This window comes from Ricinus communis, chromosome 8, assembly GCF_019578655.1.
Source record: "Ricinus communis isolate WT05 ecotype wild-type chromosome 8, ASM1957865v1, whole genome shotgun sequence".
NCBI classification, from domain to species: Eukaryota; Viridiplantae; Streptophyta; class Magnoliopsida; order Malpighiales; family Euphorbiaceae; genus Ricinus; species Ricinus communis.
The window spans coordinates 23,118,434-23,145,403 of record NC_063263.1 but is presented as its reverse complement, the minus strand read 5'-3'; the positions used below and the strand labels follow the sequence as shown (position 1 = coordinate 23,145,403).

Here is a 26,970-nt window from a genome sequence, read left to right as displayed (position 1 = left end):
TTTATTAATTTTAAAAAAATTATATTTTAGTTATTTGTTTATGTATCTTTACAAATATCTATGTGTTATATATAAAAAAAATATGGTCAAAAGTTAGTGTGCATATATATAAAATTCAAAAGTTATCATTTATATATATAAATAGTAAAGGTTATATATATGGACCAAATAATTCTATTATTTTATTTAGTAAACAGAGATGGAAAAGTTTATCCGAATCTAGAAACTTAATCCGACTCGCTTGAAACTTGACCCGTTCAAATCTATTACAAAAATAAAGATTCAGATCCAAAATGATCCGAACAGACATATGATCTGAGACTCGATAATACCCAAATTTATAACTAACATAATCCGATTCAAAATCTGAAATGACCTTAAATATAATTTTTTTATTAAAATAAAAATAGCATATCAAACATTTAATTATCATATATAACTAATTTGATACTGATTTTCTTAATATATTTTATTTTGAAATAAAATTTTAAGAAATATCTTTTGTAATATCATCTCTATATTATACTTTAAGAAGAAAAATTAAATTAATAATTAAAAATATTTTCTTATAAAATTTAAAAAAAAATTCACTGATAATAAAAAATTAATTAGATAACCTTTCAATGTTAATACCATTTTGAATTTAATTTTTAATTCACAACACTTTTGTAAATAAACTAAACAATTAATTTAATTATTCTTAAAATTAATAAAACTTGTATTTTTTTATTTTTTATTTTGTGAAGAAAAATCCAAGATAAATAAAAATGATATTTTAACAAAGAGAAGGCTATGCAGATATAAGGTAGAAGATGGTCTACCATAACATAGAAATTTAAACTTTAATATTCAACTAGAAAATTTTAAAGAAATTAAATATATAGAAATTTTACTAGATAAAATCCATGAGATCAAAGACTAAAATCAGAAAAATTAATCATAAAATTTAATCCAAATTGATAAATTAATCTGAAACTCAACCCGAAATTGAAGGCAACCCGAACTAGACTCAAACCGGACCTATAATGATCCAAATCTGAGAAAGAAGCAAGGATGGAAAGACTTGAAACCGGACCAATGGAAACCCGACCCAATCGAAATCCGAAAATAGTAGAACCTGACATTATCCAAACTCAAAATTATCCGAACGCGAGAGGATCCAAATACAAAATGGACAAGTTTAAAATGATCCAAAATCCAAAAAGATCTTATTCGAACCGGACTCAACCCGCTCGTTTGCCATATTTTGTAGTAAGCGAGGTTATTCATTTACTATATTGGCCCGAGTCAGGATTAAAATTTTATATTACTTAGTCGAAGGTATTAATTTATTAATTATTTATTTATTAAAATTTTAATATATATATATATATATATATATAAAACTGAGTAACATTAAGTACATAATGTTTTAACTTAAAATTTCATTTAACTAAATAATGCATGATATACTCAAATTGGCTAATATTAAAACAACAAAAAATGAAAAAAAATATTAAGATATTAAAGAAGAATTGAATAATTAAATAATTAATCTAATTTTCTACATACAACAATTAAATAATGAAAATTAACAAACTTAATTATAATATTTTTAATATTCTATATCCAACTTAAAAATTTATATTTTACATAGGGTATGAGTATGGGTACGGATAATATAGTATAATATACATACCCTATCTATATCCAATGTAATATATCGAGTATGGATTATCTATTCCTAGTCAACTCAAATATTGCCCAGTTTGACTTGGTATGGTTGTTTGGGTATCCATAGGTAGAATACAAATTATCATTCCTAGATACTGCATTTTGTATTTATTAACAAACAACCGCTTTGCTAACCATTATTTTCTCTATTTTCTTTTTCAACTTTACTTGCTCTTCCCATGAGTCCCTTTAGGCCTTCAACTGTTGTCTGTCTAGCTTAATGACGATAAATTCTTTGAATGGATTGGCCCTGAGATACCATGCCATCAAAAAGGGTTATACATGTCTGACTAAGCATCATCGATACCTCCTAATAGGATTTAGTCGTGGTTCGCCATATATATATATATATATATATATATATATATATATTTTGAAAGTCTATTTAAATGTTTCTTTCTATAATCTTGTTGTCCTTGAAATCAAGAAGCAGATTGAGTCGATGACTACAAATCGCGAAATTAAATTGAAATAGATAAGCATATGGATCACAAATACAATAATAAGAAAATAAGATGAGAGGAAAGGCTAGAGAGAGTGAAACAAGGTATTTGTAGTGGTTTGAAAATATTCTCCCTACATATACTCCTTAAGATCATACTTGATTATTTTACTATAATCAAACTTGATTACAAAATCTTGAATTTTAGCAAGCTCACACAACAACTTGGTGTTTTCACACACTAACACTAAACCTCTTTCTTTAGTGATTCAATCTCACATTAAGTTCCTTAACCCTTGAGTTTTAATAAAACTCAACAACCAATTTCTTTGTTTTGATCCTAGGCTTAAATAATTATCCTTTAGCTTGTGTATTTTTAGGCTCACACAATAATCTTTTACGAGTTTAGTTGAATGAAAGAATTCAACTTAATACACTATACAAAAAAAGAATCAAGTGTAGAAAGTTGAAAAATAAATTTGCAAGAGTTTGGGCACTAAAGAATTCACAAACATAAGTTCTAAGTCTTTATAAGGGATATTTATATTCACATTAACTCTTAAAGAAATGTTACAAATAGCTCATAGCTTATTAATCGCAAATCTAGATGATTTCGCAAGAAAGTACATTTTTGCCTAAAAAGCACCCTCGCACTTGGAAAGTGCTCCTATGCTTTCTGATATAGTTATTGGAGCTCCAACCACTTTAGACATGTGGTGTTGTTATCAGTAGTTGGTGTAATGGTCACTAACTCAGCATTAAACGTGAATGTTGCTCATGCGCTTTAAAAACACCCTCGCACTTGAGGTTGCAAAACTCTTTGTTAGATTTTGCCTTTCTCATGACTTACAAGCACCCTCGTGCTCTAGAGGTGCCTTTGTACTTCTCAAAGGGAAGACTATTTGATTGCTAGGTGTCTTGACATGATTAGAGGCCTTCCATAAGTCTTTACACATGGATAGTCCTTGACCATTGAAAAGCGCCCTCACGCTTTTTAGGTTTTCATGAACCAATCTTGAAAAACTTAAGTCACTTTTGTCCAATTCTTGAACTTTCAAAGCACTATCATATAAACCATGAAGGAATTACTTAGCAACACTCAATTTTGGTGTTAAGATCAAAATAGAGATCAATTGACCTTTAGGCCAACAATTTCTCCCTTTTTGATTTTGACTACCAAATTAATTATGAAGATGAAATTGAGTAAATGCAATTGAATGAATGATAAATAAGTTTAAGGGTCGCACTCCCTCTTAATCTAAGAAGGATTTAAGTTAAGAACGTGTCCTTAAAAGGAGTTTGTACACTTAGATGATTTTCTCCCCCTTAATATGGTATCTAATTCATAATTCTTAATATCATTTTTGCAAACTCTTCTTGGTTTTAGTTTCTCTCGACTCTCCCCTTTTTTCTTTTACATTTAACCAATATCACTTATTTTTTTCCCTATCTCTTGATATCTTTCTTTATATCTTTAACACTCTACCTTTATCATTATCTTTATCATTATCTTTCTCTCTTTAGCAAAATCAAAAAGAAAAAATAAAAAGTAAATAAATATTAAAAAGATAAAGCAATTAAAATAAAAAGAATGATCATAAGGAATTTCATTTCATAATTGAAGAAAGAAAATACAAAATAATTTATGATCAAGACATAGATCAATGCATGATAAAAAAGAAAGATGAAGAAATAAATGGAAAAGATTTTGAGAAATTAGTCTTCTTTTTCTTCTTCTTCTCCTTCTTCTTCTTCGAGCATAGGAGCTTGCCTTTTGCACCGCTACTAATGCTAACATGAGTAGTAGGTGTTCTTACCTCTTCCTCTTCCTATATACAATCTCAATATGACATGAAAAAAGTTTGTGAAACTTTTAGATTTCAACAAGATCGCATTCAATAATGGGGATAGTTTAAAGTTTGTTCTATCTTTTTGAAAAAAAATTTCTTTAAAGGAGAGAAAAGCTTCACCCTCATGAATAGAAGGAGTAGGCTCACTAGGAGTTCTATAATCTTTCTTCCTCTTCTTCCTATTATCCATATATTCTCTAATCAAAAGAAAGAAATCCCCATCTATTTCCCATTTAGGGCTTAAATGAATGGTCCTAACATGTTCAAAGGAGGAAAGTTCTAAGAAAATAGGAGCAATATGTGGAGTTAGGTAGGTTTTGTTTAGAGGGCTGAGAAGTTGGAGGTGTTTGGCTATCTTGGTGATATGGGAAGAAACAAGAATAACACATTTTTGGGTGTTGTCAAGATAAAAGAGATGATCAATAAAGAATTTAGATGTGAGAATCTTCTTACCATGAATTATTGCATAGAGTAACACTAGGTCCTTTTGAGGAGCTTTCTCAATACTATCGTCTCTTACATGAATGTTGGAGGCTACCATCCTATGCTCTACCCAAATAAGAAAGGGATTCATACCAACCCCTAAAGAAACATTATAAATAGCACATAACTCATTCAAACTAGATGATTTGGCAAAAAGTACCTTTCTATTTGAAAAGCGCCCTCGCGCTTAGAAAGCGCGGATCATTGGGGCTCCACGGCTCTAGACACATGATATTGTTTTATCCGTCGTTCATGCGACGGTGATTGGCTTAACATTAAATACGAATGTCGCCCCCGCGCTTTGAAATTGAGCTATCGCTTGGCTTGATTGCTCAGAAGCGCGCTTGCATTTGAGGTCAGCGAAACTCTCTATTAGATTTTGCCTTTCTCTTGAGTTACAGGCGCCTTCGCGCTCTAGAGGCCCCTCACGCTTCTCGAAGAAAAGACTTTGACTACTAAGTGACTTAACATTATTGAGGGCCTTCTAAGGAGTCTTTGCACATGGATGGTAAGCTTGACCAGTTGAAAAGTGTCCTCACACTTTATAGGTTTTTACAAACCAATCTTAAAAAGCCCAAGGCATGTTTCTTCAATCCTTGAACCTTCAAAAGCACTATCATATAAACACTCGAGGAAATAATTAGCAATATTCAGTTGGGGTGTTAAGATTAAAATAGAGATCAACTGACCCTTAGACGAACAAATCTTAATAATTATTTATATTTCTCCTAATGATTAGTAATACGTGAAGAATAAATTATGTATAAGCTAATAAAAATTCGGAGGGGGAAAATTGCTAAAAATAAAAATATAAAGATTTAATATAAAAAAATAAAAGTATAAGGGGCAAATATACAAAATAGAAAACTCAAAAAATTATTTACATTCTCAAATGAAACGCGTATCACACGCACTAATTTACCGTTACAAAAGAACCTAATGTTAATAAAAGTAAAAGTTTAGAGATTAAATATGTACAAATAAAAATTCAAAAGGTAATTGTCAAAAAGTATAAAAATATAGAGAACAAAATATGTGTTTTTTCTAAAAAACTAAAATCATATGCAAAAGGTTTAACATATCCTCTTGCTTATCTAATAGAGCATCGTCAATACCTCCTATATATCAGGACTTAGAGATGTCTATTATGTAAGTAAATCGGCTTCCATCTCATGCCCACATTGTTTTCCAGAGCTTGAATATTAAGCACAAGAATAACTCGAGCTTTTTCTATAACACTAGAGTTAAAAGACATTACAAGGCATTCTAGGTTATTCAAATTTGAGAATTATGGTTAGGATACGAAGAAACTGGATATTTTGTAGAAGATGGTTGAGTATTGTGTAGAAGAAGGGGTTTTTCAAAGTTAGCTTCTCTAATAAGTAAAATATACTGTATATATTAAGGAGGGTGTATTCAATTAAAATAATTAAAATATTTAAAGATTTTGATAGAATTTAAAATAATACCTTTTAAAAAATATATGTTAATTTTATGCTTTTTGTCAAATTTATTTTTAATAAAAAAATCAGTTAATTGACATTTTTCTAATAGCAATTTTAAAATCATTTTATTATATTAATTTCTTTTTAAAATTTAATTTCATTTGTATAAAAGAAAAACAAATTTTACAAAAGCAAGTTTCAGATGGATTTTAAAATTATAATATAATTTTTTTCTTTTTCATTTACCATAAGAAAATATGTCATCCCACCCGTAGGCATTTTCTCCATTGACTTCTTCTCTTCTAACAAACCCTAAAACTCATCCAACTGTTATGTTCCTTGTGGATTCCCTGTCCCTAAACTATTAATATGACCTCCTCTTTATCAACTAAAACTTAATTACTCCTCTTTGTCAACTTAAATTTAATTAATTTATTAATTTGTATCTTTGAATAACATTCCATTGATTCAGACCAATCAAAAAGAAAATTATAAAAATATTGCGGTTGACAAATCTGAATAGGACATGAGATGAACATAGTTTATATTTGTGTTGCCTTTAAATACTTGTGTAATAAGGCAATGGGGCTGAGTTTTCAACTTCTCAACTGTCTGTGTGTGTGTGTATGTTGAAAGAAAATGGAAGAGGAAAGAAGAAAAGGAAGTCTGGTGTTTGGTATTAATGGAGAGAGGTTTGAGGTCTCTTGTGTGGATCCATCAATGACTTTGCTTGAGTTCTTGCGTACCCACACACCTTTCAAGAGTGTCAAACTTAGCTGTGGTGAAGGTACTCTCACTCTACCTTTCTCCATTTTCATGAATTATGCAATGTGGCAAAGCTTGACTTAGTGATATTTGTTAAGCAAAGAAATTTTTTTCTTTAGCTTCTTTTTTTATTATTGATTTAAATTTTTAGTTTTTTTTTATTGATTTAAATTTTTAGTTTTTTTTTTATATAAATAAAAGTTTACTGATAAGATGGTAATAATCTATTTTAGCTTAATTAAAGTCTTGAATTTGAATCGTGAATATACAATTGTGTTAAAACTCTTGAAATAATACTTCATTACCGTAAGAATCTTGTCTTGCATACTCTAGATTACTCTAATCTATTGGATAAAATAAAGTTTTATTTTATTTTAGGCCTAATTATTAGTTAAATCTTGAATATTACACTTTTTAACAATTTTTTCCAATTGGTTTAATATTTTAAATAAATACATATGCTTTCAATTTATTTTTCAAAAACACATTTCACTAATAATTTTTAAAATTTTATAATAAGAAAAATGACGTAACAAGTCAATTCTTCTTACTAACATAAAAATTAGTGAGTCAATAAAAAATTTATTGCATTTAGATATAAAATATGTGAAAAAAATGCACATACATGAGATTTCAATGGTCATATTATTAAATATAGGATAAACTATTTTAACCATTTGGTTATTTCAACATCTTAACTTTTGATATGATCTAATAGATATTTTAATTTATATATTGTATAATATTTAAACACTTTTTGACAAGTGTATTAGGTTAAATTGAAAGGCGTTTATTAAGTTAAATTGAAAGTTAAGATATTAAAATAACTAAATGATCAAAGTTTAGATTTTCAAATATGCATTATGTCTAAAATAAAACAAATGATATTTTATAAATTATATTCTATAGTTAGAAATTTTGTTATGGAAAAATGGATTTTCAAAAAACAAAAACAGAATTTTCTAATGATTTTCAAAAGCCGGTTATGAAAAAATAGATTATGTAATATTTTAAAAAATTAAAACTTAAAAGTTAAATATGAAATAGAAAAATCTATGCTAAATTGGGCTTGAAAAGTTCAAAAATATGAAAATGAGTCAAAAGGAAAATAAAATAAACAAGTGATATTTTGTAAATTATAGTATATAATTATTTATGACCAGAATGCTTTTATCGTATTTAATGATAAAACACTTGTAATATATATTTTTTTGGAACATAAAAACACGTTAGTGAATCTTATGTTGTTGATCATTTAAGGTTGTATGTGACACATAAAAATTCACAATTTTAATTATATTCAGAATGTCAATTATAATTATAGGTTTACAATTCACATAATTATGCTAAATAAATAGCTAATAAACAATTTATGTTTTTGCAAGTAAAAGATAATAATTGTCTACATTAGCAATTAATTTCAATTCATGTTTCCTATCTGATTTACGTTCCTTTATCTATTATATATATATCATGCAAGTCGGACGGGAAGTGGTGTTTCTAGTGGAGTCAATACATTTCTTATGTACCTATAGGTACTATATTGGATTTGAATCAGATTTAGTATCAATCCATATTGATTGAATTCAGTTTCTTTTTGATTTTTCAAATTTGTTATTTTGTTTATTATGTCTTTTCGAAAAAAAGAGTTTTGGATGACCCAGTTTGCTTTTACTTTTGATAAGTGCTAGAGCATCTCGGTTCGAGTCCGAGTAGCGGGCATTTTTCCAAAGGTTTTTATTGTATCAACTACTCTTGTGTAATTCCTGTTGAAGCATATACTCTGGGGTAGTTGCAGGGCGGACGCTTTCAAAGCGGACTCCCCATTCATTAGATAGAGAAGAGACGGGGGGGGGGGGGCCTGTAGCTCAGAGGATTAGAGCACGTGGCTACGAACCACGGTGTCGGGGGTTCGAATCCCTCCTTGACCACTATACATTGCTAACATTAGAAAATTAAATAAGCGAAAATCACGAGTAATTGGCCAAGCCGCTAAAGTAGCTAAAGTGGTGATAAATCCTGTCAGTAAAATAAGGCTTAAAGAAAATCCATCTATTCCCGATCTCCAGTAAAAGAAAAAGAGGAGGAAAAATCTTTCAATTTATACCTTCTAATTCTTTGAAATTTTTTGGAATCCAGTCACGGGATCTGAATATTAAGTATGAATCATAGTTCTAATATATATATATAAGATTTACATTTCTTTTAAGACGTAAACTTTTTATTTTGATGTGTACTATTTTTGACACATAGAATTCAAGCTTAGGTGCAATTGTATAATTTTTCTATTAATTTATTGATTAATAAGTTATATTCCTAATTAAATACCGACTCTAATCCTAAAAAATAGCATGTTTGTTATATTTTAATAATATGTTAACTAATAAATAGTTCCTAATCAGATAATGATACTAATCGTATCCTAAAAAATAACACAATAATTATATTTTAATATTATATTAACTAATTAATTAATTTTTTAATTAAATAATAATTCTAATTCTAGAAAATAACATCTTAAATTATATTTTTAATAAACTGATTTTTTAATTATATAATAAATTTTTAATTCTAAAGATAGTAATATCAATTATATTATTAAGTTATATAATACTAAAATTAATTAATAAATATTTTTAAAATGATATTATTACACTAATAAAATTTTAAAATTTTAAAAGATTAAAAATATTTAAAAATAGTTAATTTGCTATTATTTTTTAAAATATTATAAATTAATATTAAATATTAAAAAATTTATTAAATTGCATCTATCAACTTAATTTTATAATCAAAATAATAATAACGGTAGTGCAACGCACGAGTAAACGACTAGTTGAAAATAAATCACAAAAGCTTTATATTAATAGCATCTAGATATATAATATGAATAGTTATTATTTTACACTCCATTAAAACATTATTTAAATTCATACCGTCTTACCGCTTTAATTAAATCCTTAATATTATTTGTCTATTTATAAATAAATATTTTAAATTTAATATTTTCTCCCCTAAAATAATAATTATTTGTAAGTAATTAAAAGTGCGAGAGTATAAATAGTTATCTCATGATTATTGTAATGATTGTTTGGTTCAACGTTACAATAATTTCTATATATTAATTTAAGAAATATAAATTATTATATGTATATTTATGACTTTTATATAAAAGTTTACTTTAATATGTGTATTTATTTTGATGTATGAAATTTAAGTTTACATTTTATTTTATATCTTTTAATTATTTTATTGATTAATAAGTTATATTTGTAATTAAAAAATAATTCTAATCTTAGAAAATATAATTATATTTTTAATATTACTAATTAATAAATTAGCTCTATTAAATAATAATTTTAATTCTATTTTTAAAAATAGTATAGTAATTAAATTATAATATTATATTAATTAATAACATAATTTCATAATTTAAAAAATAATATTTTTAATAATATTTGTAATATTATATTTATTAATAAACTAATTTTAATTATATATTAATTTGTATAGTAATATCAGTTATGTTTATAGTATTAATTTAAGTAATACTAAAATTAATTAATAAATATTCTTAGAATAATTTTTATATTATTAGATTAAAAAAATTTTAAAATATTAAAAAGTATAGAAAAATAATTAAAAATACTTAATTTACTGTTATATTTAAAATATTATAATAAATATTAAATATTAACAATTCTATTATATTTTATTATTAATGCTATTATATAATTAAAATAATAATAACGGTTGTATAATAATAAATAGTTGATGCTTAACTATTTTTGAATTATTAAATTTAACAAATTATTAAAATAACGGTTAGTGTTATTTTGACTGTAAATTTTTAATTTAAGGAAGTAAGACTTGTATTTATCTATTTAAAAAAAAGATTATATATATAAAAATTTAACTAATAGTAAATTAAATATATGTGATAAAATTTTAGTAGATAGCTAAGAATATCAAAATTAAATCTAATATTTACAAATTCAGTTTTTATGAATCTTTTCTAAAATTTCATAAATTTCGGGAAATATTTCTCACCTTTATGAATTATTTAAAAAATTATATTGAGATCAATGTGTAAATTTGAATAATTAAATTCAAACCTTTGGTAGAATATCTTTTAGGTATTTTAGATGTTTAAATTTATTTCAAAAAAATTTTGGGCACTAAAAAAGTATTTTGATTAAAACAAGACTTTTATTGTGTATAATTAACTTTTACAAAGTATTGTCTTCGTTCCATAAAGATAGTACACTTTTTATTTATACAAAAAATAAATTTTCTCTGTTAATGTCATTAATTTTTGTTATTCTTTCTTTAAAATAACCCCATTCAACTTTTTGTGAAAGTTAAAGTATTAAATCTAAATATGAAAATTAATTATATGTGCTAATGTCTGTATACGTTGATTAATCAAAGGTATTACTAAATTAATAATTAACAAGTAGTCTAATAATTTATAACGGATAAAAAAGGAAAGGAAAATTATCTAATGGAAGAAATATTCAAATAATTAATACTTAAGATTTCACAATTTTAACCAACTAAGTCAAATCGTAAAAGCTAATAATTAATGATAATGAGAACGGCAACTCCAATAATAACAACAGTAACCTTGCAAGCATGCAGTAATTTTAAATATGATAACATAATAAATATTATTAATATTCCAATGCTAAATTCATAATAATATGATTATTATACATATAAGAAAATAAAATATATAGTTTACGTTTTAAATTATGAGAAAAATAAGAGAATAAATTAGTTATATTCAATTATAGTTTCAATTAATGATAAACACTTTATTCATTCAAGTAACTATATTCTTAAATGGTTTTGTGGGGATTAAGATTATATTTATAAGAAAGGCCTAATTATAAATTAAATTTTATATTTTATATTTTTTTAGTAATTTTATTTAATTATTTTAAATTGTTTAAATAATTATTTATTTTTAAAAATATTTTTTTTTGAAATTTCACAATAAAAAAAATAACATAAAAATTGACTGTTTTTATTAAAAATATAATAATTATAAATCAGTAAAAATAATTTATCCTAAGCTTAACACTATGACAATCAAAAGGCTCACATATCTGTATTTTTTCATACATTTAACATCTAAACAGAATAAATTTTTTATTGACTTATTAATTTTTACGTTAGTAAATAAAATTGATTTTAACATGCAATTTTTATCATTATAAAATTTTAAAATATTTTAAAAAGAATTTAAAAAATAAATTGAAAGCATATATATATTTTATTATCTTAAAATAATTAGATAAAATTATTAAAAAATATATAATATAAAATTAAATTATTAATTAAGCGTATAAGACATTATGAAAAAGTAAATAAAGTCAAAAAATATCTTACAAAAACTATGGACTATTAAAAAAATTTCATAGGGGTCAAAAGACATGTATTATAAAAATCTTGTGCAGGTAAAAAGAAATTTTAAGAAATTATGGAGACCTGAATAGAAGATTTTTGAAGCTAAAATGGGGTTCACCTTTTCGGATTTTGGAATTTTAAATTATACAGACTTGCTCTTCTTTTTTTTTTTTTTCTTTTCTTTAGTTTTCTTAATTGGGACTATTGGTTACTTGAATAAATTGAAGCTGTCGGAAATATAAGTTGTTTCTGAATATGTATTCTGATTTGATTTATGATATGACGTAGTTGTGGTGCCTGTACTGTTCTACTCTCCAAGTATGATCCAGAGCTTGATCAAGTCGAGGATTTCACTGTAAGCTCATGTCTCACACTGCTTTGCAGTGTAAATACATGTTCAATTATGGGCTCCATTCAATTCATCAGAGGTTTGCAGGATTCCATGCTTCTCAATGCGGCTTTTGTACTCCTGGAATGTGCATGTCACTTTTTGGAGCACTTGTTAATGCTGAAAAGACCGCTAGACCAGAACCCTCACCTGGATTTTCCAAGCTGACAGCCATTGAAGCTGAAAAAGCTATTGCAGGAAATCTTTGTCGTTGTACTGGGTATCGACCTATTGCTGATGTGTGCAAAAGTTTTGCAGCAGATGTTGACATGGAGGATTTGGGACTTAATTCATTTTGGAAGAAAGGAGAGAGGCAGGAAGAGAAGATAAAAAGATTACCATTGTATAATCCTAATCACAAGATTTTCACTTTCCCTGAATTCTTAAAGAGAGAAGCCAAATCTTCATTGCTATTGGATCCTAAAAAGAGATGTTCTTGGTACCAGCCTGCTAGCCTTCAGGAGCTTGAGAGCTTATTAAAAATAACTGATGCCAACAATCGAGTTCGGGTGAAACTAGTGGTTGGTAACACAGGTATGGGCTATTATAAGGAAACAGAAAACTATGACAAGTCCATTGATCTCAGGTATATTCCTGAGCTCTCAATGATTAGGGTGATTATTTCTAAAGCTATTGAAGCTTTGAGGGAGAGAAGAAAAGGTAAATTTTTCTTAGAAAGTAAGATTGTGCTTGTAAAAATTGCAGACCATTTAGAGAAAATTGCTACCAAATGTGTCAGGAATACAGGCAGTATTGGGGGAAATTTAGTGATGGCACAAAGGAAACGTTTCCCTTCAGATATTGCAACAGTACTTCTAGCTGCTGGTTCACTTGTTTATGTAGTTTCTGGTAACAATCATGAAAAGCTTACTTTAGAGGAGTTTCTGGGAAGGCCTCCTTTGGATTCCAAAAGTGTACTATTAAGTATCAAAATCCCAAATTATGGATCACTTGAGGATCCGTCTCCTGATTGCGACACCAAGTTGTTATTTAAAAACCTATCGAGCTGCACCAAGGCCCCTTGGCAATGCTTTGCCTTATCTGAATGCTGCTTTTCAGGCTAAAGTTTCCAGATCAAAATCATCTAGTAAGATTGTATCAAATTGCTGTCGGGTGGCTTTTGGTGCTTTCAGAACCAAACATGCAATTAGGGCTAGGAAAGTTGAGGAACTCTTAACTGGAAAATTCTTAACAATTGATACTCTATATGAAGCTATAAAAGTAGTTAAAGCTCTTGTGGTGCCTGAAGATGGTATTCGGAATCCTGCATATAGATCAAGCTTGGCTGTTAGCTTTCTTTTTGATTTTCTTTGTCCATTAGTAAATACCAGTTCCAACGGTTGGCTTAATGAATACAATGGCATTTCAATGTTTGAGGATATTAAATTAAAAGATAAACCTGACAAGATTGATCATTTTCAATACCCCACTTTGTTGTCATCATCCAAGCAGGCGATCCAACTGAATAAAGAGTATCATCCAGTAGGCGAGCCAATTACAAAATCTGGAGCTTCTCTTCAAGCTTCTGGTTAGTATTATTTTATTCATGATTCAGGAAATGATTATCCATCATTTTTTTACCATTATGAGTTACTTCTTTTATGAACATTTACTTGGCCTACATATCTTGCTTATTTCTGATAGCATGAATTTGATGGGAATCTCAACTTATCTTTCTAAGATATATGTCCTTGAAATTTACTTATCTTTCATAAAAGTAGCAGTTGATCATGTGATTTGAAAGTATGCCTAGGGATTGGCTTGCAAATGGGGACTTCAAATTAATGAAATTGTCCTTCAAGAGAAAATCGGATTATTCCTAAGTTGTCCAAATATTTCCTTCTGGCTCCATGAATTGAGTGTTGACTGGATCTAGTTCAATTTGAAAAATATAGTTGATTTGTGTCTGAGAAGTACCAGTACGCAAATGACCCTCATCAAATAACTTGTGCAGGTGAGGCTATTTTTGTGGACGACATTCCATCCCCTAGCAATTGTCTGCATGGAGCATTCATTTATAGCACAAAGCCTTTTGCTAGGGTGAAAGGTATAAATTTTAATTCTAAATCACTCCCAGATGGAGTCACCACTCTTCTTTCTTTCAAAGACATTCCAAAAGGTGGTGCGAATGTTGGTTTAGTGTTTGCATTTGGTACTGAACCTTTGTTTGCTGAGGAGCTTACTCAGTTTGCTGGAGAGCGTCTGGCTTTTGTGGTAACTTTCAGACAACCACCTCATTTCTGATTGATTGAAATTTTGTTGCACTGGGCATTGTTCAAAACTTGTGTTTGATTATTTCATGGAAGCACTTTTGTCTTATCTATCAAATGATGTTTTTGCAGCTTGCAGATACACAAAAACATGCAGATGTAGCATCAAATCTTGCAGTAGTAGAGTATGACATGGAAAATCTAGAACCTCCCATTTTAACTGTAGAAGAGGTTATTGAGGGGTCTAGCCTTTTTGAGGTCCTACCTGTTATGTATCCCAAACAAGTTGGTGATGTCTCAAAGGGAATGGCTGAAGCTGATCATAAAATTCACTCTGCTGAGGTATTCTGCAGCCGTTCTTCCTTCTTTTCTGTCCTTAGTTCCTGCCAAAATGCCCAAGAAAAAATACAATCCTAAAAGTGCTCAATGAGTTTCTTTCTACTTTTTTCATCTTTTAATAGCATGAGTTTTCTCAATGTCAACTTTCTATTGAATTGTGAGTTTTTGATATCCAGATTAAGCTAGGATCCCAATATTACTTCTACATGGAGACTCAGACTGCCCTTGCTATACCTGATGAAGACAACCGCATTGTGGTTTACACTTCCACTCAATTCCCTGAGTCAGCGCATATTACGATTGCAAAATGTCTTGGTGTTCCTGAAAACAATGTCCGTGTGATTACAAGAAGGGTTGGAGGAGGTTTTGGTGGAAAGGCCATGAAATCCATACCTGTGAGTATCTTTCAGTACATATCTTCATATTTTTCAGCAACTTAACTTCTTCATTGACACTTTATGCAAGATTCACAAGGGCGTAATTTTGTAAAACAACCCTCTAAAGACCTGTATAAGAGCATCAAATAGGAAACTGTGCTTGCCCTTTTCGATATTAGGATGAGAGCTAGAGAAACATAAGAAAAATACAAAGAAAAAGACCCAGGAACTCTCACCAGCTGTCACTACGTTTTCGTTAACAGAAAACTGCATTTTATAGCAGCACATTACAAAGTAGTCCTAACCAAATACTGTTGGAAATAGTAACTCAACTGGAAGTCTAGTTCTATTCTAAGGCTGCAAATCTAATCTAAATTTTTGGAATTTGCTAGCTGTAAATTAGCTTAGATTATGGAATTAGTCAATATATAAAGAACAGAAAAATAACTGTAATTATGCCTTTGTTTGTATGTTTGATTTATTTTCTTTACTGACCCTTCTATTACGTATTTATATAGGTATTATATATTAGTAATATTTAGTAGTGAATATTTTCTCTAGTTTTTATGGTATTAGAGCTGGTATGATTCATAAGACACACTTAATTATTTTTAACCCTCCTTCAATATGTCAGAAATTTCATCTGATTCCACTTCTTTTACTGTGCTACTAAAAAATTTTACAACTAATACATTCAACTTTGATTTTCACTCTATCCAAATCACAAATATTCAATTGAATAGAAATAATTTTTTGCGTAAGTCTTAATCTGTCCAGATATATATTTGGGGACGTGGAAAAAATTAGTTATTTGACAAGAGAATAGACTACCCCAGGAGGATTCCTCATATGATGTTTGGGATGCTGAAACTCCATGGTCATAACATGGCTTGTAAATTTCATGGAGGAAGACATCAGCTCAACCTATATGTGTTATTCCACAGCTAAAGAGCTTTGGGATAATATTAATCAGATGTAAACTGATATGGAAAATGAGTCCCAAATATATGAATTAACAATTAAACCTAGTGAACTTCGTCAAGGAGAGGACAATGTTACCAAGCACTTCAATTCATTAAAGCGGTTATGGCTAGATCTAGATTTGCTCAATGATTAAGGGTGGAACTAGAAGACTGCAACCACAACAAAAAAATGGTAGAAGACCATCAGATCTATAAATTTCTTGCAAGATTAAAGTTTGAGTTTGATGAAGTAAGGGGCAGAATTATTGGTCAACAACCTCTTCCCTTATTGGTGAGGTCTTTGCTAAGGTTAAAAGGGAAGAAAGTCATAGAAATGTTATGCTTGAAAAAAAAAAAAAGAAACTACCATATTTATCGAGAATTCTTTGATTCCAGTTAGTAAGAGGGATCTTGAACTAAGAAATAGATTCTAGAAGCTAAAAAAGGGTATCTAAGAAACTACTAAATCGGGAAGGATGATTGGCAGATAGAATAATTAACGGTCTCTACTACTTTGATGAAGATTTATTTAGGAATAAACTAGTTCAAGCCTTGAGTAGTATTAGTTCAACCTGTGTTAATGAACAGATTATGCTTTAGCATCAAAGATTAGGACATCCTAGTTTTCCATATCTTAAATATTTATTTCCAAATTTGTTTAAAAACTTAAAATGCTTCTTATTTCAGTTTGAAAGTTGTCATTTGTCTAAAAGTCATCATACTACTTATTTATCAAAACTATACCGTGTATTAAAACCTTTTTATCTTATTCATAGTGATGTTTGGGGGCCTTCGAAAGTCACCATCATGTCTGGAAAAAAAATGATTTGTCACTTTTATAGATGATCACATTCGGTTGTGTTGGATTTATTTAATGACTGAACAATCTGAAGTGAGAAGTTTATTTCAAGATTTTTACATGATTAAGAACTAATTTCAAACAAAAATTAGTATTCTTCGCTCAAACAATGGAATTGAATATTTCAATAAATATTTGAGAAATTTCTTGAAAGAAAATGGTATTTTACACCAATCTACTTGTCGTGATACCCCTTAATAAAATGGGATTGCAGAAAGAAAAAAAATAAACATCTCCTTGAAGTGGCTTGTACGATAATGTCTTCTATGCACATTCCAAAATACTTATGGGGAGATGCGATTTTGACATCATCTTATTTGATTAATAGAATACCTACCCGTATTTTGAAATATGTCATACCTCTAGATTATTTCAAAGATATATTTCCTGAATGTATAATTTATTCTGACTTATCATTAAAAGTTTTTGGATGCACTATTTTCGATTGAAACTTGATCCTAGAGCAGAAAAGTGTGTTTTTATAGGTTATGCCCCAACTAAGAAGGAATACAAGTGTTATAATCCCCATACAAAAAAGATCTTTGTCAGTATAGATGTCATTTTTCTTGAAAATCAACCTTTTTTTGACAAAAATTATCTTCAGGGGGGAGAAAAATAAAGAACAAAAGTTTTGGGAAATTTCTTACTTGTTACCAAATCCTATTATCTTTGATCTTTTTGCTATTGAAAACTAAACTCAGGAACTCAATATTCAAACTTTTGAAAACAAGGATGATCTTCAAAATGCACCACAATTAGATGGGTCATAACAAGTGGAGAAATACTACAGAAAGAGAAAGTAAATCCTGAACATGAGCTAATGGTTTATTCTTGAAAAAAAGATTCAGCAAAAAGGCAAAGACTTGCCAATTATTATGGCTGAAAACCAATCAAAATCTTAGAATGAAGGTCCTTCAAATGATTCAGGTTATTTTGATCATAATTTCATTTCTTGTTCACCTCTTTTAGATCTTGATATTCCTATAGCCATTAGGAAAGGAACTTGAACCTGCACCTAACATCTTATTGCCAAGTATTTATCTTACCATAGACTTTCCAACAATTATAGAGCACCTATTTCTAATGTGTCTAACTTGTTTGTTCCAAGAACCATTAAGGAAGCTATTAGTGACCCAAATTGGAAGTTTGCGATTATGGAAGAGATAAATACTTTAAGAAGGAATGGTACTGGAGAGATAGTCAACTTACTAAGAGATAAAAAGATTGTTGGGTACAAATGAGTCTTTATAGTAAAAAGCAATGCTGATGATAGTATAGAAAGATATAAGGTTAGACTTATTGCAGAAAGGTTTACACAAAACTTTAGAATTGAATATCAAAAAATCTTTGCTCTTATGGCCAAACTAAACTCAGTTCGAGTTTTATTATCCTTGGCAATGAACTATAACTGATACAACAATTAGATGTAAAAAATGCATTCCTAAATAGGACTTGGAAGAGGAAGTTTACATGAGTTCACCTCCAGGTTTCGAGAAAGAGATTGGTGAAAATAAAGTCTATAGGTTGTAGAAATCCTGTACGATCTTAAACAATCCCTAAGAGCTTGGTTTGAGCATTTTAGGAAGGCTCTTAAAAGCCATAGTTATTGACAAAGTCAAGCAGATCATACTATATTCTATAGGCATTCCAAGCAAGGGAAAATAGCTATCTTAATTGTTTATGTGGATGATATAATTTTAACAGGTGATGACTATATCGAGTTAGAAAGATTGAAGAAGGGACTTGCTAAGGACTTTGAAGTTAAAGACTTGGAAACATTGAAATACTTTATTGGCATGGAGTTTGCAAAGTCTAAGGAAGGTATTTTTATTACTCAACCCAAGTACATACTTGACTTACTTAATGCTACTGAAACTCTAGTAGAACTCTATCTGAACTTGCAGCATGCTAAAGCTAAAGATGTGATTAATGTAGAAAAATTTCAAAGGCTTGTTGGAAGACTAATTTATCATACTCGTCCTGATATAGTAGTTGCTATAAATTGAGTTAGTTAATTCATGTATTCACCAGGACAAGAGCATTCTGAAGTAGTATATAGGATCCTAAGATATCTTAAAGGTTCACATGTTAAAGGTCTATTTTTTAGAAAACATAGGCATTTTTTTTTTAAGTTTGTACTAATGCAGACTAGGCGGGAGTGCAATTGGCCAAAAATCTAAATCAGGTTATTATACTTTCCTTGGAGGGAATTTAGTTACACGGCGAAGTAAGAAACAAAACATGGTTGCTAGAAGTAGTGCTGAAAGTGAGTTTAGAGTAGTTGCCCACGGAATTTGTGAAGTTTTGTGGATTAAATGGCTACTAGAAGACTTAAAAATTTAATGCGATCTACTAATGAAGTTGTATTATGACAACAAGGCTGCCATTGCAATTTGCTCACAATCTTGTTCTCCATGATCGAACGAAACATGTGGAGGTTGACAAACATTTTATCAAGAAAAATAAAAAAAGGACATATATGTATGCTACTAACCACTCAGCCCATAGCAGAGCACCTACAAAAGGGATGCACAAACGTCAATTTGATCACTTAACTAGCAAGCTGGCTATGGAAGATATTACAAGCCAGCTTGAGGGAGAGTACTGGAAATAGTAACTCAATTGGAAATCTAGTTCTATTCTAAGGCTGGAAATCTGATCAAAACCTTAGAGATTTGCTAGCTGTAAATTAGCTTAGATTATGAAATTAGTCAATATATATAGAATAGGAAAATAGTTGTAATTATGCTTTAGTTTGTATATTTGATTTATTTTCTTTACTGATACTTGTATTATCTATTTATATAGGTGTTATATATCAGTAATATTTAGCCGTGAGAAAACATTATTTTTCAATATTCTCTCTAGTTTTCAAATACGCAAACATGTGATTTACAGAAAGTAACTTTCCGCCATTTTCACTAAACACTCTCTTGAAGCTAAATCCATCACTACAACAAGAAAGATGTCATTACATCAAAACTCAAAACACCTAAACTCAAAGTCTGACTACATCGACAGTTACCTACTGTCTTAAAATAATCATCTTAAAAATGCTTTAAAGCATTCTGAAGATAAATCCACTGACTAGCTGGCTTGCTACTAAGATATGCTTTTATTCGAGCAACTATAGATGGTGAACTGAAGTTGCATGGTCTTTATTGTTTTTACCCCAATTATTTTCTTATTACTAGCAATAAATAGCGTATGACACTTGCTTTGATACACTTTCTTCTTTTTGGTTTTCTACATGTATTCAGACCTTTGTTGGGAGGATTATCCTAGCTTCGTTATATTCAACTGTGTGATCTAGACCAAGAGCAAGCTTAGTTGAGTTTGTGAAAATATTAGTATTTAGTTTTTATAATCCCATTTCTCTTTTCTGAGATTCTGCGTGCAACAACTTTGACAAGGAATCTTCTTTCTGTACCAACTTCTCTGTTTTCATGATGACTGTGGATGTAATTACCGAGACATATATTTACTAATTATATCTACTGGAGCATAGGCTGAACACATCAGTTCTTAGCACTAGCACTTAGTGCTGATAGGTTTGCCATCTTTATATCTATTCGAATTTAAAATATTACTTCATTGTTATAGTTGTTGAACAGAATTGGGATGCTTATAGATTTTTGTACAAATTAAGCTTGACGTATGCAAATGATAAGAAAGGACATTAAATATGATTGATGTTTGCTATTAGATCATATAATAGGCCATGGGAGATGTCAAGGTTGTTTACTCCTGATGTAAGATAAACATTGTAAGCAGAACGGAAACATGAATCTATTGGTTAATCCGTGGACTTGTGATGCATCTTATTATTGATTTGTCCTTTCTGCATTATCTAATGAGTATGTACCAGTTCTGCCTATGTTTATTCTTGTTGCAAGTACTTATAAAGGGATGTTGTGTTTTAGGTTGCTACAGCATGTGCACTTGCAGCACACAAGTTACAGCGCCCTGTTAGGATATATCTCAATCGCAAGACTGATATGATAATGGCAGGAGGAAGACATCCTATGAAAATAACTTACAGTGTAGGATTCAAATCGAATGGGAAAATAACAGCCTTACAGCTTGATATTATGATTAATGCTGGCATATCTCTTGATGTAAGTCCAATTTTGCCACAAAATATTATCAGTGCACTTAAAAAGTATGACTGGGGTGCTTTAGGTTTTGACATAAAGTTATGCAAAACAAACCTGTCAAGTAAATCAGTAATGCGAGCCCCTGGAGAGGTGCAGGGATCATATATTGCAGAGGCTATAATTGAGCATGTAGCGTCTTCTCTTTCCATGGATGTGGATTCTGTAAGAGCCATAAATTTTCATACTTATAATAGCCTAAAGTTGTTTTATGGTGATACTGGAGGAGACCCTCTTGAATTTACTTTAACTTCGATATGGGAAACATTAGGCATATCTTCTAACTTACATCAAAGAAATGAAATGATCAACGAATTTAATAGGTGTAATGTGTGGAAGAAAAGAGGCATTTCTCGAATCCCTATCGTGTTTCAGGCGATGGTGAGACCAACTCCAGGAAAGGTAAGCATTCTAAGCGATGGGTCTATTGTTGTTGAAGTCGGAGGAGTAGAACTAGGCCAAGGGCTCTGGATAAAAGTAAAACAGACAACTGCCTTTGCTCTAAGTACAATAAAATGTGATGGATCAGGAGACCTCCTGGATAAAGTGCGAGTCATACAATCTGATACCTTGAGTTTAGTTCAAGGAGGGTACACTGCTGGGAGCACTACTTCCGAGTCGAGCAGTGAAGCAGTTAGACTTTGTTGTAAAATCTTGGTCGAGAGACTGACACCCCTAAAAGAAAGGTTGCAGGTGCAAATGGATTCTATAAAATGGGAGATGCTAATTCATCGCGTAGCTATCTTCATATACTCTCATATTTCGTATTTATCCTATTTGAACTAAAATCTGGCTCACTTGAAGAGGTCCTTCAATGCATAGTGCTTTTTGTTTTTATTGTCTATTGTACTTTGTCACTGAACCTTATCTTGCTATCCTTCTTTGGAACAATTAGATTACAATGGCCATTTGTGAAAACAAGGCTTTTTTAGTAGACATTGTTAAGCAGAGAGGGTATCAAAAATTGATGATTATTATGTACTATTCTTTTGATATGGAGATCATTTGCCATCTCAAGAATTTGACAAAAATGCAGGCATATTTGGAATCTGTAAGCTTATCAGTAAATTCTTACTTTGTCCCGGACTCTGCTTCCACGCACTACTTAAACTATGGTGCTGCAGTGAGTGAGGTAAGTTCTTATACCACCTTCTGCTATTCTGCTTCTTCTGGTGCTTGAAATGATACTGTAGTACTACTGTTCGATAATATAAGCTACCAATTGAGAGACCTTGCAAGTTCAAACATGCATGAGGACATACTTTTAAGGATGATGTAATCAACTCAGAACTAATTTTTTCCTTCTACCTAAACTTATGATGACAGGTGGAGATAGACCTTCTGACAGGGCAAACAACAATTTTGAGATCAGATATTTTGTACGACTGCGGACAAAGTCTCAACCCTGCTGTGGATTTAGGAGAGGTCTGATGGCTTATATACATAAATGAGTAAATCCTTAACTATAAAGTTTTCCCTGTTGTTACCGGTTCTGAAACTGTATCCTTTTCTTTTTCCAAATCTGCTTAGGTTTAAATTTCTTTACATCCCAATATCCTTCAATACTTAGACACTTATGGCCTTACTGGATGGTTTCATAACATGACAGATGGATTGTATTTGTTGCTTCATGGTCTTTAACGTCAAGAAGTAGGAATTGGTGTTTGCAGATTGAAGGAGCTTTTGTTCAAGGTACTGGGTTTTTTATGCTTGAAGAATACACAACAAACTCGGATGGATTAGTAGATACAGAAGGCACTTGGACTTACAAGATCCCAACTATAGACACCATATCAGGGCCGTTCAATATAGAATTACTTAGCAGTGGACATCACCAAAAACGGATCCTCTCTTCAAAAGGTACACTACTACCATACTCATAATCAGAAACGTGAAAACGTTTTCTCCGTGCTTAGAATACATCAGAATTTTTGCTCGGATTAAACTGTTCATAGGTTTGTTTGGACCTGCTGAACGGATCAGCATATATCAGCTTCATATTTATAAATCAATTATCTAAATATTAAGAACAAAACCATTGTGTAGTGCCTGATCAGGTTTCTAAATCATATCCGTAAGAAACAAAATTTTCTTTTGCTTCATGGGTTAATATGTTGTTACTGGCAACCTAAGTTTAGCAGGATTTCCAGCTTTCTTTTCTTTTTCTTTTTTTAACTGTTTCATTGGAACAGAAGGCCGAGATAAAATAAGAATGCATTTTCCAGAAGGCATCTGAAATGCATTCTAATAAAATCAAATGTTACATTCATCTCACATTTTAGAAACTTTCCGGATAAATGATATGTAGAATGATTGCTATAGTAGCACGCTACACAAAAAGAACCTAATGAGAAGAAAGTAAGGTGCAAAAAAAGATATGGGCAGGAATTACTGCTAGAGTTGGAATTGTTCTTGAAAGTCTATTAGTACTAACAATTGGGCATTTAGAATAGAGTTGGAATTGTTCTTAAAAATCCATTAGCAATAGGTTAAAGTTTAAAAAACTATTATATGGTTTGACACGATTTAGGGATAAAAAATATTTTTTATATTAAAAGAGTAACATGTATTTTAATATTTTAACATACATTAAATAATTTTTTTTTATTTTTTAGATTGTAAATATTAATAGAATTATGAATTTTGATAAAATAAATATTTTTAAATAATTTACTATTTTATTTTTTTTTAAATAATAAAATCATAACTTAGTAATGGTTCAACCTCTGAGTAATTTTTGAACTTTACCCCCAAAAATCAGCAATGCAATGTTCTTGAAAGTCCTAGTAACAAGTAATGTAGGAGCAGGTTTTGTTCAGTTTTATAAATTAAAGATGTCAAATGTTGAATCACATCTGTCCTGTGCAGCTTCTGGTGAGCCACCACTGCTCCTTGCAGCCTCAGTTCACTGTGCAACAAGAGCTGCTATCAGGGAAGCGCGAAAACAGCTTGATTCGTGGGGTTGTCTAGACAGTTCTGTCTCAACAATTCAGGTGGATGTCCCTGCCACCATGCCTAAAGTGAAGGAGCTCTGTGGGCTGGAAATAGTAGAGAGGTACTTGCAGTGGAAAATAGGCAGCAACTGAATACTTATTCAAGCTCGTATTGACGCTGCACAAAAGAGACATGACAATGTAAAATTTTCTTTACTTAAATTAGAAAGGCATAGAGATTTGATCGTTCTATTTACTCTGGTATTTGAGGATAATATTTCAATCACTGTGCAGTTTAAAAGTAATGTATGTTAGAAAAGAACTTTTGTATTTTGAATGCACTCATATTAAATCCCCGTTTAGAATTGAGATCGGCAAAAGCACATTTCAGTTTTTCTTAAGTTTCGAAACTGCTTTGGGAGAGAAAAAAAAATTATTTAAACAATTTCTTTCAAAATAAAGCTTGGTAAAGCATATCATAAGAGATTTCTTTGAAGAAAATAAATTAATTAAATAAAAAATAAAAAATTTACTCTTTTTATGAATGATCAGCATCAGTCCTCAACATTAACCATTGTGTTTTATATAATTGATATATATATATATATATATATATACACTCCTAGCCTTCCAAGCTAAAGATGCAGGTTTATTCCTGCTATCCGCTCTGATCCATACTAGATCTGACCAACTGCCCATCTTTGTCTCAGTAGAGTCTTTCTTACGATAGCCTGCTCTAGTTCCCTTATGAAATTTTCGTTATTGGATTAGCCATATACTTTACATGTTTCTAGCGATTCACATAGCATCATCAAATGATACAAGTGTCACTATTTTAGTATATAAAATTTTTTTTGACATGTACTTATTTGGCCCATACAATCTAAGTTGATGTATAATTTTATGGTTTTTTATATTAATTTATTAATTTAATAAGTTATTTGCCTAATTAGAAATAAGTTGAAGCTTTCTCTCAAAAATAATTATAATCCTAAAAAATAACATTTTAATTATAATTATGAAACATAATTTTTATTAATTAGATCAATCCATTCAATTGAATGAGTATGAGGAAATGATATATGGAAAAAAACCGAAACATATATTTCTAACCGTAATTAAATGTTTAATTCTTTACTTTATTTTATATAGTCGAGATTGAAGCAAAATAAGTATTAAATAGCGATTTTGGTTTACTATGGACATCAACATCTTATTTTAACTCGATGAAAATAATCTGCCTTTTCTAAGAATTTTTTCAGATAAAAATAGAGAACAAAGTTGCTAGAAAGATCATAAAACCTCCACTCGTCTAGAAGGATCATCTAGAAAGCGCCTTGCTTTAAATGTATTAAGACAGAAAAGTTGACATAAATGTTATATAACAAATTTTATTTTTTTTTCCTCACTTCTTATAGCTGGAAATATTTTCATATTCCATAAAGGAGCCAAATGAGATGAAAGTTTCATGTTCAGTTTTAAATTAGAGATATTAAAGATGATGAATCAATGTCGACTATAACCCCTAGCCTTCCAAGCTAACGATGCAGATTCGATCCCCGCTACCTACTTTATATTTATATACTCTTTAAGAAATTAAATATTTTATATATTTATATAATTGAATATTTTTATTTTGATATAATTAAATAATTAAATATTATACTAAATATTATAATTAAATTAGATATCAAATTAATTTAAAATTACATATTAAAATTATAAAATTAATAAAATTTAAAGTAAAGTTTTAAATTTGTAAAATAAAATTGAATTCTAAAGTTTTAAATTTGTAAATAAAATTGAATTCTTTTTACAAATTGTAAGAATAAAAAAAGAATAAATTAATAAAAATATTAATACATAACATAAATATAAGAAGAGATGCGACCGCTTTTTACATATTTTATACCCTCTCCTACAAAAAAATTAGTAACATAAACTCCATTGGTAATTCCATCAATTATTCTTTTATAAGTTTTGATCGAACCCCTATCTACCAAAATTATACTTCTAATTCCGGTGAATGAATAATCATTGAATCCTCATGTTAACGTTTATTTTTCATATTTAGATATCGAGGAAATTACGAAAAACCCAATGATGAAAGTTACTGTCTTTTTTGAGCGTCGAAAGGTTGAGGACGGGCAAATTCTAGTTGGAGTTGACAATAATTTAACCAAAATTACTTTTCTAGAATCAATTTGGACCCAATTGGTAAAAAAGTTAAATTTGAGGATAAAACAATAATATTTACAAGTTCAGTGATTAAAGGTAAAATCTTTTAGAACTTTTTACCTCCTTAAGGCAATCAGCTCTGTGTACAGCCGAATCGATTATTTATAGAACCGATCGACTTAGTAAGCCGAATCGGCTTTGTGCAGTTCCGGTTGGTTCAAAAATCAGATTTTCTCATTGTTTTTTTAGTATTTTTTACTTTAAAATGCCAAAATAAATTAAAATACATATTCTAGAATGTATTGTTGATAACTATTCAAATTTTTAATAATTTTCATAATATTTTCATTATGTATCAATAATTATCATTAAATATTTTGATAAGTCCAAAAATAAGTTTTTCAATTATGATTATTTATCAAACAAATTAGGATGTATATCTAAGTGTCTAGGGTTTTCT

At 29.5% G+C, this 26,970-nt stretch overlaps 1 pseudogene; it reads left to right on the top strand.

Moving 5' to 3' along the window:
• Positions 1 to 6,333: 6,333 nt before the first annotated feature.
• On the top strand, positions 6,334 to 24,684 carry LOC8286571 (annotated as a pseudogene).
• The last annotated feature ends 2,286 nt before the right edge of the window (positions 24,685 to 26,970 follow it).